Source organism: Manacus vitellinus, unplaced genomic scaffold, assembly GCF_001715985.3.
Source record: "Manacus vitellinus isolate BGI_N305 unplaced genomic scaffold, ASM171598v3 scaffold_4_pilon, whole genome shotgun sequence".
NCBI classification, from domain to species: Eukaryota; Metazoa; Chordata; class Aves; order Passeriformes; family Pipridae; genus Manacus; species Manacus vitellinus.
In genome coordinates, this window is record NW_021940604.1 from 42191652 (window position 1) to 42204813 (window position 13162).

Here is a 13162-nt window from a genome sequence, read left to right on the forward strand (position 1 = left end):
CCAGAGAAGAGCAACGAGGCTGGTGAAGGGACTCAAGCACAAGTCCTGTGAGGAGAGGCTGAGGGAGCTGGGGTTGTTTAGCCTGGAGAAGAGGAGGCTCAGGGGAGACCTCATCACTCTCTACAACTCCCTGAAAGGAGGTTGTAGCCAGGTAGGGGTTGGGCTCTTCTCCCATGCAACTATCAGTAAGACAAGAGGGCATGGTCTTAAGGTGTGCCAGGAGAGGTTTAGGTTAGATATTAGGAAGAAATTCTTTACAGAAAGGGTAAGCACGCATTGGAATGGGCTGCCCAGGGAAGTGGTGGATTCTCTGTCCGTGGAGGTTTTTAAGACCGGATGTGGCCTTAGTGCCATGGTCTAGTAACCACGGTAGTAGTGGATCAAGAGTTGGACTTGATGATCTCGGAGGTCCCTTCCAACCCAGCTGATTCTGTGATTCTGTGATTCTGTGAATCTAGAATAGTGCCATACCATGGAAACTGTTTGCACTCTGTGAATGTGAATCAACTTCTTTCATAAAGCAAAAGGAGTAACTATGTTTCATATTAAAGGCAGGAAAAGAGAACACAGGTAGCAAGCTACATTTCCCTGAGGATGAAGGCTGAATTTTCATGCGACAGACAAATAGAATGTTTCATTTCTTCCTAAGCCCCATACTGAAACACAGCGGTAATGCCTGCTGAGATCTGTTACCTTCACTAGTGTATATGTCATGAATGGCATGGAGACTGAGCCTGGACACATCAATACCACGTTACTTCCCAACACAAATGTTGTTTATTGTTAATAGAAGCTTAAGCACACAAATTAACTTCCAGCTATATTTCTCTGTCAGTTTGTTTCTACAGAGAGGACTTTAGCACGCCTCTTTTCCACCTGTACAAATCTTTATTTTCTTGAACAAATAAACAGATTTTCAGCTTTATCATTAAGCTTGACCCTGTTTTCACTTCTACTGAATTTCCTGTAGTTCCATAAAAACTACAATGTTAAACTGTATGCAGAAAACTGGCATACAAAAGAAATAAGCAAACACACCACACTGTCCAGCAGGTAGAGTTTATATGATAGACATTTAAAATTCACAGGTGCGAGTAAAAATTCTTTTCTGAGGAAGGATTTGTCAGTATGGTTCAATAGTCTTAACTAGAGTAGTTTTTCTTTTTACAGACAGTGTTAAAGATTTTCAGCTAAAAATACAGACTTTATATTTCCTACCCAGCTGTCCAGCAATTCCTTCAGAAACTGGGTGGCTGAAAGTTTTAAATTTGAATTGCATGTCAGTTTTCCACTTTTCTCTTGGTTTTTTTTTATGTTTGCAGGGACAATAGATCAACATACTTTTCCAGCTAATAAATATAAAAAAAAATTATGTTTGAAATGCCACTTTTTCACATCTTTAGGACAAACATTAACAAAATATTCCACAAATACAGTACACTGACCTCACATGCTTTTCAATATTTGAATAGCCATCCCTGGTTGAACACATGATCTCACTAAGAAAAATGCAAAAACATACAAGTTGGTGGGACTAAGTTAAATGAGAAGATTACTTTTAAACGGAGAGTTTATCAACTGAATTCACAAATAAATAGCCAATGAAGAAGGGATTGCATTTACAATTGTAGGTGAATTCACTGTGAATGAAGGACATGACTTGGTTATTCAGTACAGGTATATCCCATTATGCCATTTGCATGTTTTGCTGAGTTTCTGTAGTTTGTTTATCATCTTGCATAGGTGGAGTAACAAGCACTCATCTACCTGAATGCTTGAGAAGACTAGTCTCTATACTTACATTTGTGTCTTACATGGGGACATCACTTGATGGGTTTATCTTCAGGCTTCCACTAAATATCTTCTTAGAATGACCAGGAAAAATCTTCACTAATTCGTTAATTTACAACTTATCTCACAAATACTGTAAAATATTACATCTATCTTTTCCAAGAGAGCTCTACTAAATCCTATGTGTCCAGCCAGTTTTTGCTGCAAAGTCTGATTAAACTCAAAATTAGACGTTTCAGCAAGTTAAACACATCCCAAATTAATAGCACTTGTGAACTCAAATGTTATTATTTAACACTGTTTTTCTCTCTTAAGCAATATTATAAGTGGTAAAATCTTAAGCTGGTCCTGTCCTTAATAAGGCTATCACTTACAAAGCCGAACTTAACAAACTTCAGAAGTGGAAACAGCTGTGTGGGGTACTCTGTTGCCTTACAGGAAAAACTCATTATAATGACAGCTAAAAAGTATACAGAAAATGAGTGTTGCAGTATCTGAATCTTTACAGAGCTGTATATAGTGAATTCAATAAATATTCAAAAAATCTTTTAATATACATTTTTTCAAAAAAGTACTCTTAGAAGTGTAATACCTGATGACAAATAATTTTAAGAATATGTCAAGCTTTCACTATATCAGTGATGCTAGATGGAATAGCACATTGCTTTCATGTACTCATTTACTGTCTTTTTTTTCTTTATTTCTGACACTTAGAAATGTTTCAGAGCTATTAGTTTAGTATTTCACCATTTAGTTTTGGAAGTCCTCATTAAGGTAGGTCCTGACTTCAAACAGATTTTTTATTTAATCAAAACCAAGCTAATATCATGTCAGGTAGTACATATTCTCAGAAGCAGTGGGTTCCAATCATGTTCATTCTTTTAGTTTCATATATTAAAGCATATATTTCAAGTGTCATTAGTACAAACAATTTTTCCAAAGGCTTCTAAAGATTTCCTTTAATGTATGCTTGTATTTGTTCTTTCTTTTTTACAGCTCATGTACCCTCACATTTGTCTCTCTTTTTACTAAGCCACAAAAATTATAATACACACATCACTGAAACACAAAAACATTGTGGCTTTATCATACTGATTAATCCATAGTCTCGGAGCCTACTATACAATAAAGTGACAAAAAACATATATATCTGGAACATGGCTTGGATAATACAGAATATACAAGTACCAAACTAGTATTATCCCGCCAATCAGCGGCGGGATAATATTTATATTTCAAATTTCTCCACACAAAATGAAAGAAAACCTCAAACATTAAAATCAGTTTTCAAGTGAAATCATGACTTTGTGACTGAACCTTTCATAACCTTGTGGTTGTATTTCACATATCATAGGTTCAAATGGACATTTCTGGTTTTTTGACCACTAAAATTCTGCATCTCTGATTTCCACAGATTTAAAGAATCCAAAATTAGGCTCTAATTTTGCAGCAAAAAAACCCAAAACCAAACCAAACCACCAAAAATCAATAATTTGAGTAAACTTTAATTTCTACCAAATTCTAATAAATTTTCCAGATAGGAAAATAGAGATTATATTCAGAAGGTTTATTTTTTTTTATTATCTAGTAGAAAATATTCAAAAGGATAACTACAGACAATCATGCTTAAAACGAATCATCTTAAATTTGGCATTAATAGAAAATTAATCAATGGAAAAAAATATACAAAATGAAAGAAAAAAGCAGGTTTTTGTGACATGATCTCAGAAAGTTTAATACACTTTAATATTTATTACATATTTTTTGATTCTCAATTGCTACTTAGCTTATGCTTAGACAAAGCAGAGCAAATCAGAATATCTTACTGACATCCAGAAAACAAAAAGACCACACACAAGGATGCAAATTTAAATTCCTAGAACTTTTTGGCAATTAGCTTACAGTGTTATGGAGCTAAATGAAAAGAAAACAACAAATCTTGTGGACATCTGTTTTGCCAGAAACTTTGTCTTTGCTGTGAATTTATATTAGTTTCATTTGAAGATGTGAATAGTCTCCAAAAGATATATGACAGAGATTTATCATTTTATCACAGGCCAAAATGCTGGGGTATCTTTTCTTTTTATTAAATAATGGTTTTTTTCCACGTAAGCGCAGGAACTAGAAGTAGTTATTGATTTTGCTACTGTTTTCTCATAGGAAATTAAAGGCTTTATCTAAAGTACATAAATCTCAGATGGGTAAGATAATTAATGTATCCTGAGCACACTTTAGAAATGCATGAATAGTAAGGTAAAGAGGTCAAATCTATTTGAAAGGCTAGTCAGATTTATACATTTTAATGTCCTGCTCGCAGCTATAAAAACTTGGGAAATCACAGTTACATGTAAGTATTTTTTAAGCTATAAAAACCAAATGAAGTGCATTTGTTCCAGAAAAAAAGGTTTTATTTTATTCTAACACCAGTAAAATTAAGGAGTACCTTCAAGCATTCAGTGGCAAAGCTATCTGATGTCATAACACAGATATGTTATTAACATACAAGAATTGTTTCAGCAATAATGTAGTTTACAATTCAGCAACCATAAATTGGTTTGGGTTGCAGAAGCACTCTTTCACTCCCTGACAGGGAGCAAAACATGATAGGATTAGTTTAGATATTTCTAAATAAATCTGAAAAGAATAACATCTTTCCTAGACCCCATATCTGTGGAGATGGTGAAACCACACCTGGAATGCTTTGCAATTACCATACTTGATCAAAAGTTCTATTTAATCTGGATGTCCTTTCTATAAACTAAATTTACTATTATTCTTTTCTTTCCATGTTGGCTAGGGAGATAATTGATCCCAGTTCATTTCATTACATCACCTAATACAATTGTAAACAGTTCTGTCTCTATGCGTTTTTTAACAGAATGAACAGTCCTGGTCTACAGGTCCTAGTTTTTTTAGCTTTTTTAGTGTTCTCATCTAACTCTTCTGCTGTTTGAAAATGTCTGATTTAAAATGTGTCTTTCGTGCTGAATGCAGTGCTTCAAAAGAAAAGAAATATGGCAGCAAGTTCTTACTTAAGACTCTCTAGATAAAAACTTAGCAGCTAATCATTGAGGTAAGCTCCCATTTCAGCTCACAGACCATGCATAGACAAGGTGATCATTACATATTATTTCTTGGTTGAGTTTATCCTTCTGGTTTTCATGAATGATAACATCCAGAACTGCTTGCTTTACTGGGGAAGACAAGCATGGTTCTTTTTTTAGAATGAGCACATTTTTCTGTATTTGTAATCAATTCATCATCTGAAATTAAAACATCTTGAATACATTCAGCCTCAGCAATACAGTGGAACTGATTCAGCTGAAGGAATGTACTGCATAGAACTGGAAAATTTAAGTTAAATTTTGCATATGAAAGTCTGATTATTTATATATCTGCATAGTATCTATATTATTTTTCATATAGATTTGCAATAATTCTCCCTCCTTGTAAAGAAAGAAATTTTAAAATATCTCACTCAAAGGAATCTTTAAGATTCCTTTAAGATTTAGCACAGGCTTAGTTAGGTGCCCAGCATTACAAATGGTCAATGGCAAATTGAATCCGAGTCAGCAGTGCCCTGGCAGCCAGGAGGGCCAACCATGTCCTGGGGGGCAGCAGGAAAACATCTCCAGCCAGTCCAGGGAGGGGATTGTCCAGCTCTGCTTTGCACTGGGGCTGCCTCACCTTGAATATTGTGTGCAAGTTTGGGCACTGCAATATAGGAAAGATATTAAGCTGTTAGAGAGTGTCCAAAGGAGGGCAACAAAGATGGTGAAGGGCCTTGAGGGGAAGCCGTGTGAGGAGAGGCTGAGATCACTTGGTCTGTTCATCCTGGAGGAGACTGAGGGGAGACCTCATTGTAGTCTGTAATTTCCCTGTGAGGGGAAGAGGACAGGCAGGCACTGATCTCTTCTCTGTGGTGACCAGTGACAGAACCCGAGGCTTGAACTTGTGTCAGGGGAGATTTAGGTATTAGATACTAAATGTTAGGAAAAGGTTCTTCATTTATATCTTTCATTTCTTACATTGTAATATGTACTTGCCTTTTTTTTCAGGGAAAAAGCCCTATTAACATTATGAAGCAAGCATATTCAACACAAAATAAACTTTAATAATATGATTACACTTTTCCTTGTTTGTTGGTTTTTTTTTTTTTGAGCAACTTACATCTGATCTCTAAATGGCGATCAGATATTTGTGACAGTCCAAAGGTTCAAGCACAGTAAGCATCTACTCATTACAGGTTTGACTTAAAATTCTTAGATATTCTTAAGAAAATTCTTGGACAGAATGAACTGCATGCTTATGAATAACATCTTGACATACTATTGTTAGATGATCAATTTAAACATCAAGCAATCTTTCAATCTACACAGTATATACTTATTGCAAAAGTGTCAGTTTGTTTACTGGGCTAAATGCTCTGAAGTGTTGTCTCTTTTCTCCTCAAAGGTCAGTTTGAAATTCCTTTCATTTTCTAAAAAAAAAAAAAAATCTATGCACTTTTCATAAAGTTATGATTTTTTTTCTATCTTTCCTTCTCAGATCAACAGAAAATGGTATCTGTAGTGCCACCCGAGACACATCAATCTATACTCATGGCAGATATATCATCTGTGAAACTAGTTCAAGAAAACTGTCAACTCTCATTGGGAAAATTAAGCTTTCTATTAGGGGAATGAATCATAAGTGACAAATACTGAATGATAGGTTGGAAGAAGTTATTGTTCGTGAACTGCATCCCAGCTTCAAGTTCCTTCTCACTTTACAATTATACTAGTCAGTTCTTATCACTCCTTTAATTTATATGTATATTTGTTTATAAAAATCTGTTGTACTGTTCTACACATTTAGGATATATCATAACAATTATTCAAGATATTAATGTTATTCCAATAAGAGGAGAATAAATAATAATTCTCAAACCTTCATTTAACAGAAACAAAGAAATAAAAGTGACCATTTGTCTGACTTGGTTCTACTGTTTTTCTCCTGTCGTTCTGGTGTAAGAAGATGCTTCTAATGGCAGGGGTGGCTAACCTTTCACAGACTGAGATCCAGGAGATTAAAATGTGCAATATCAGAAAGACTTAGGTTTTAAAATAGAATAACTGAATTTAGTACTCATATGCTGTTGCATGGATTACTAAAGAATTGAAAGTCTTGTGTGTGAACCCCCAGACTTGTCTTGACATACCTGGAAAGGATATTTTGGAAGTTTCAGAAATGTTTTTACACCTGACAACCATCTCAGTCTATGCATACTCATAAAGTGCATTCATTTAAATCATGACACTACAATCCTGCTGCAAATAGGTGACTCTGAATCTGCTGTACAAACATACTGGTAATTACATCTTGATTTTGAGAAATGGTGACTTTTACTGATAGCACCCTTGAGTCTTCTGGTTCTTTTACCAATTTTACAACTAAAGGAAAGCATTGTCTATCCTGTTGTAATGCTGATGTATTAATGGAAATGAGGGAAATTAGGCCTGTTGTCTTAAGAAGAAATTTTATTCTAGTCTCATCCAAAAAAACCTCCAAAACCCCCAGACTCAGAATGTGGGGGAAAAAAAAGAACTTGGAGCTAAATTACAGTTTGGTGCAAGAGCTAATGATGACTAGCTACAAGATAGCCAGTGAGAGTCTGGAGTGACAGTCACTTTAGAACTGATTGGTGACAGTGTTAAAATTAATTACAGCAGAAAGGCTCCTTTCGCCAAAAGATAGTGTTGCCAAAAGACTGGGAGAAAAAAACTCACCAGGCAAATTTAGTATAGATAAGATATGGAGCAGGTCTTTAATGAAGGCCTTCTGGGGCAAGGATTACAAAGGCGTGCGCTTACATATAGAATTCTTACACTTTTATGTCTTTTACTAATTATCATATCTAATGGGCACATCCAATCCTAGGACCCCTTTTGCCCTGGTACCACCCTCAGAACTACCCCACTGGAGTCCCTCCAAGCGCCTTGAGCCTTCTATCTTATTTTGTCTACCTTATCTCTTGTTATTCCTGTTCGGGTGCACATCCTAACGGAATGTTCTTGCTAAAAATCTATCACTTTGAAAGGACGGTTAAAAGACATTTAAACCAAAGCTTCAGGAATCTGACATAGAAACTGTGAGAAAGTAATGGTCTAAACTGAAAGAAAACTCCAGTTACATTCACATCTACAAAAAGCTAAAAATCCTAAAAATTCTAAGGCATCAATAGGATTAAACAGAATAACCTCTGAAGTGTTAGACCTGAATTACTAACACGTTCTTACTGCAAGTATTTTTTGATGGCTCAGAGTCACACTTAGTTGATCACTTTCAAACAGATAAATACAGACGTAGCGATAACATGGTGAAGCTATCTCTAAGAATCAGACATGTTAAACTACCTTTGACAATCTCATTATTTGTCTGCAGGACATGCATTTACATTCCAAATATCTGAAATTTTGTAAACAGCTAGAGTTCTCTTTCAATAATTATACTGTCAAAGGAGCATTTGTTCTATTACAGAAGCGGAGAATTTACTGTAAAAATCCTCTAATACATTTGTTCTGGCACAGCAGCAAATTAAGGATATGAATAATATATAAATATTTAAGAATAACAGAATTATAAACAGATATATGTGATAACATACTTAAGAACAGAAAGGTATTGCACAGAAAGAATTCCAGCCAGAAGAGAGTAGAGAAGATGGGAAAAACAATGCAGACACTAAGGTCAGTGCAGAAGGAGGGGGAGGAGGTGCTCCAGGTGCCGGAGCTGAGGCCCTGCAGCCCGTGGTGCAGACCTTGGTGGAGCAGCTGTGCCCCTGCAGCCCATGGAGGACCATCGGGGTGCAGAGACCCACCTGCAGCCCATGGAGGAGCCCATGCTGGAGCAGGTGGATGCGTGAAGGAGGCTGTGACCCCGTGGGAGGCCCAAGATGGAGCAGGGTCCTGCCGGAGACCTGCAGCCCATGGAGAGCAGAACCCACACTGGAACAGGTTTTTCCCGGGTAGGACTTGTGGCCCCTGTGGGAGACTCACGTCAGTACAGCTCATCCGTGGAGGACTGCAGCCCATGGAGGAGTGACCCATGGGACAGCAGTTTGGGAAGAACTATTTTCTGAGGGATGGACTCACGTTGGAGAGGTCTATCATAGACTGTCTCCCGTGGGAGGGACCCCACGGGAGCAGGGGAAGGACTCCTCTCCCTGAGCAACAACAGAAACAACAACTGACTGTAACCCCCATTCCCGTCCCCCTGCACTGCTGGGGAGAGGAGGGAGAACATGGAAGGAAGAAGGGGTGAGGGGAAGGTGTTTTTAAGATTATTTTATTCTCACTCTTTTGCTCTGACCATGTTAGTAATAAATTCAATTTATATCCCCACTTTGAGTCTGTTCTGCCTGTGATTGTAATCAGTAACTGACCTCTCACAGCTTTTATCTCAACTCATGAATCCTTTGCTGGTTTTTTTCTCTCCTCTGTCCAGTTACAGAAGGGAGTGAGAGAGTGGCTTAAGTGGGTACCTGGTATTCAGCCAGGGTCAACCCACTACACTTACATATGATTTCCCAGAGGTCTGAGGGGGCCTTACCTTGCCCAAGGGGCTCAGCCATGCCCTGTGACGGGGTCCATTGGAGTAGGTTGGATATTTCTTCATATGAACTATACAAACCCGTGCACATTTCAGCAGCAGGCTATGTGTTTGGCCCAATGGCAAGAATTTCAACTAGATGATCCCATGGCATGAGTAGAGACTGTGCTGAATCTGTGTGTCACATGGAGAACTCACTGGAAAGGGAGGAAGCACACTTTCTGCACTGGATTCACAGAACTTGGTAATGGAGTGAACAGCAACGGCTGTAAACAACAATTTTTGAGGTCCAGTCAGGCTTTTGAAACTTATCTGACTGGGGTTTTTCTTGTCTGTCATTTCCCTCATTATGCATCCTACACTTCCCAGTTTTGGAAGTGAAGCGAAACATCAAAAACTTCAACTATTTAATACAAAACACTAGCAGCTATCCTGCATCTGGCTCTTACAAAAGCATGTGGATGGCAACCATTGCCAGTTATTGGCTTCAGTTCAGCTTTGATCTGCAGTATGCATAATATGTTATAAAAGATAATTTGATGGATACATGTCATTATTATGTACAGCTAGAAGTTATCCTGAGCAGAAACAAATTCTTCCACAACTGCCAATTGGAGCTAAGTGAGTCTGGAGAAGTTATACAGGAAATAGAATAGCAATTAAAATCCCTAAGAGTATTAAGAGCAGATATAGAAAAGTCTGAGCTGATTTTAGTGGTCTTAAAAAAATATTTGAAAGTTTAAGATGATTTTTAATATCCATACTAATGAAAAATGGAACCTAGACAGGTTTTGTTACCGGCTTTGTAGATATAATTAGATTTAGGAAAGGTTATGTTTTTTCAATGTCCAGAAATGTCTGAACACAAAAAGATTATATTGCTAGTTAGCTGAGCAGGTTAGAATGTTTAATTAAAAATTCTCTTTTACTGCTAATATTAAATTCTTTTTGTAACAATTTCTTCCAAGAGAAATCACAGAACCATTTTCACACATGAAACTTAATCAAATGAATTAGGAACATTTTAACAAGTACAATTTTTTGCAGAGCACTTCAACCAACATTGGCAGAGGAGTCTCAAATTTCCTTTTGGTTTTTTACTACTTGGTCTAAAAAGAGATCTAGTAAGGTTTTGCTATGTGTAAATAATATAATTCAGTCCCAGGGAATCATTTTTATTGGAGGTCAAGTGGTCCCATTTACTTTCTACTACACAACAGTTCATTGGATAAAGCAGTCACCCAGGAGGCAAAGAATTCCTTTTATTTTTGAGGAGAAATAAAGCTCCAGGCTCCTGACTCAAGGCACATACTGCAAAGGGTCCCCTCAGGGTAAAAGAGCCACATGTATTTCTGATGCAGTGGTTCATCACTGGCCAAGACATGCATATGGAAAGCAGGCTGAGCTCCATTCCTGCCTCAGTAAACATTTCTGTCTAATATTATAGTCTATATGATTTATATTTAATGCTATTAGGCAGATCATTTGAGACTGAAGACTGGCCTTTTCAAGAAAGCACACAAAATGCCGCATTTACTTTTGGTCTCTTTCTGGCCAAAACATTCTTCAGGCTTTGATGTGAAACATTGAATAGGATGGGTGAGCTTATGACAGTGACAGAGGCTGGGTTTTTGACGTGAGCCTTAATGTTTCACAGCTTTGTTAGGACATATGATTCCTTGGAATTAAGGTGAGCTCTTTCAGGTTCTGTTAGCAGAATTTATACCAAGGCCAAATTCTGAACCTTTTTCAATGAACTCATTTGACTTTGGAGTGGATATAATCTTAAGATGTTTAAATTGAACTGTGTGTAAGCCATCTTGATAATAAAAAGTGTTATAAAATGACTGACATAGGAAAGATGGGAAGTCAATACTATAGACGACTGCCTTATTTAGCCAATGCTTCAAATGATGGGAATCCATTTCTATTAGCAAAAAGTAGAACATATATTAAAAAGGTTGCAAACTCACTCATTTGCTACTCATTCCTTGTATCCTTTTTCAGCAGTCTGATCCAAAAGTAGGAAAACTTGAAGAAGGAGCTCAGTCTGGTTTAAGACACTATCCACGCTGTAAGTTTTCTGTCTCTTCTGAGACCAACACCATCTGATTCATCTGTTTAAATGATCTCTACCCATCCACCCAGTAGGTGATGTTGGTTTAGCCCTCTTGGAAGTGAGTAGATGTGATTTTGAGAGTGATCTCCAAATTTTAATAAATAGAAGAAATAAAAAATTATAAGATACAACCACTGGAATTTTTATGCCTCCTAGAAGGAACTCCTTGGAACTTTGTGATTGGCTTTCAAAAGATTTTTAAAGTACCACAAAAGTAAAAGAAAGGCAACATTGTGACTATTCAAAAAGGAAGGAAAATATTACTGTGCTAATTGTAAACTATATTGGCATGACACTGAGTCTGAGGTGAGATGGGGTTGGATTAATTAGCACTCAAAGTAGGCTAATGAAATAAACACTTATTAACAGGAGTGTAAGGAAATAGAATTGTTATACTGAAAAACAAGCTTCCAACTTTTCAAAAGGTGACTGAAAAAATGTAATTTATTTGCTATTTGCTATGTAATTTATTTGTCTTATACTTCTGCAAGGCAGGTAGCAGGGTCTACATTGAGATGTGCTTTATATGGAATCCCAGTTCACACTTTTTTTTTTTTTTTTTACAGTGGATTGGAAGTACAGATTTGAACTACTTAATAAGCTTGAGACAAACCCCCTTTTGGATATAAAGGAAGTGCCATTCTAAAGAAATGTCAAGTGAATGTATTTTATACTGAGAGTGGAGTGATTTTGTGCTGGAAGAGAGACAGAGTACAGCATCTATAGTGCAGGAAGGATGTTGAGAAATTGGAGCAAATTCAGAGAAGAACCTTGAGAATGATGAAGGGATGGAAAAACATGACACTCACTGAAATATATAGCTCAAACAATTTGTCTAATAAAAGACAAGTCTGTGGGGGTGACTCCAGCATAATCGATAAATAATTTCCTGTGAATAGAAATCTATTAGTGGAGAACTACCAAAGAGGGAAAGTAATTGCCTATAGTAAGCATTCAGCTAATGGATTCTTCGTCTCAAGAGAATATTTATAAATCTATATTGGATATTTTATTAAACAATATGCTTGAGATCAAACAGGAATTAACTCAAGGGTTTCTGTAGCCCATGTTTTGTTGGCAGACAGACTAGATGATCAAGGCCTGTAACAGAATCCAATAATATATATTTTTCTATTGACTACATGAAGTAATAAAATTAACGAAATTCTATTAAGGTGCTAAAATGTTTCCCAAATGACCCCTAAAATACTTTTTCTTTGATTTTTTTTATTGTAGGAAATAATTATGCAAAGTGTTGTTAATGACAAAAGTGAATTTTACATTTTTTTGTTCTTATCCTTGTCTGCTACAGAATCTATTGATGAGTGATTAGTAAGATTTTTATTGGCAATAGTAACAGCAGTAAGTAAAGCCCAGATCAGAATCCCAGCAAAGTTTTAGCCTCCATGAGGAAATCACAGTGTTGTCATTGATTATGAGCTACAGAGTTTTTTATTTTTGTTTTTAACAGGTGTCATTATCAGCTTTACTGCATTAGAATAGAAATTAATTGTATGTCAGAAAGTATCTCTACAAAGGCTTACAATGGCTTGGGTTGGAAAAGAGCTCAGAGATCATCTTGTTCCCCCTGCCCTGCCACGGGCAGGGACACCTTCCTCTAGAATAGGTTGCTCAAGGCCCCATTCAACCTGACCCTGAACA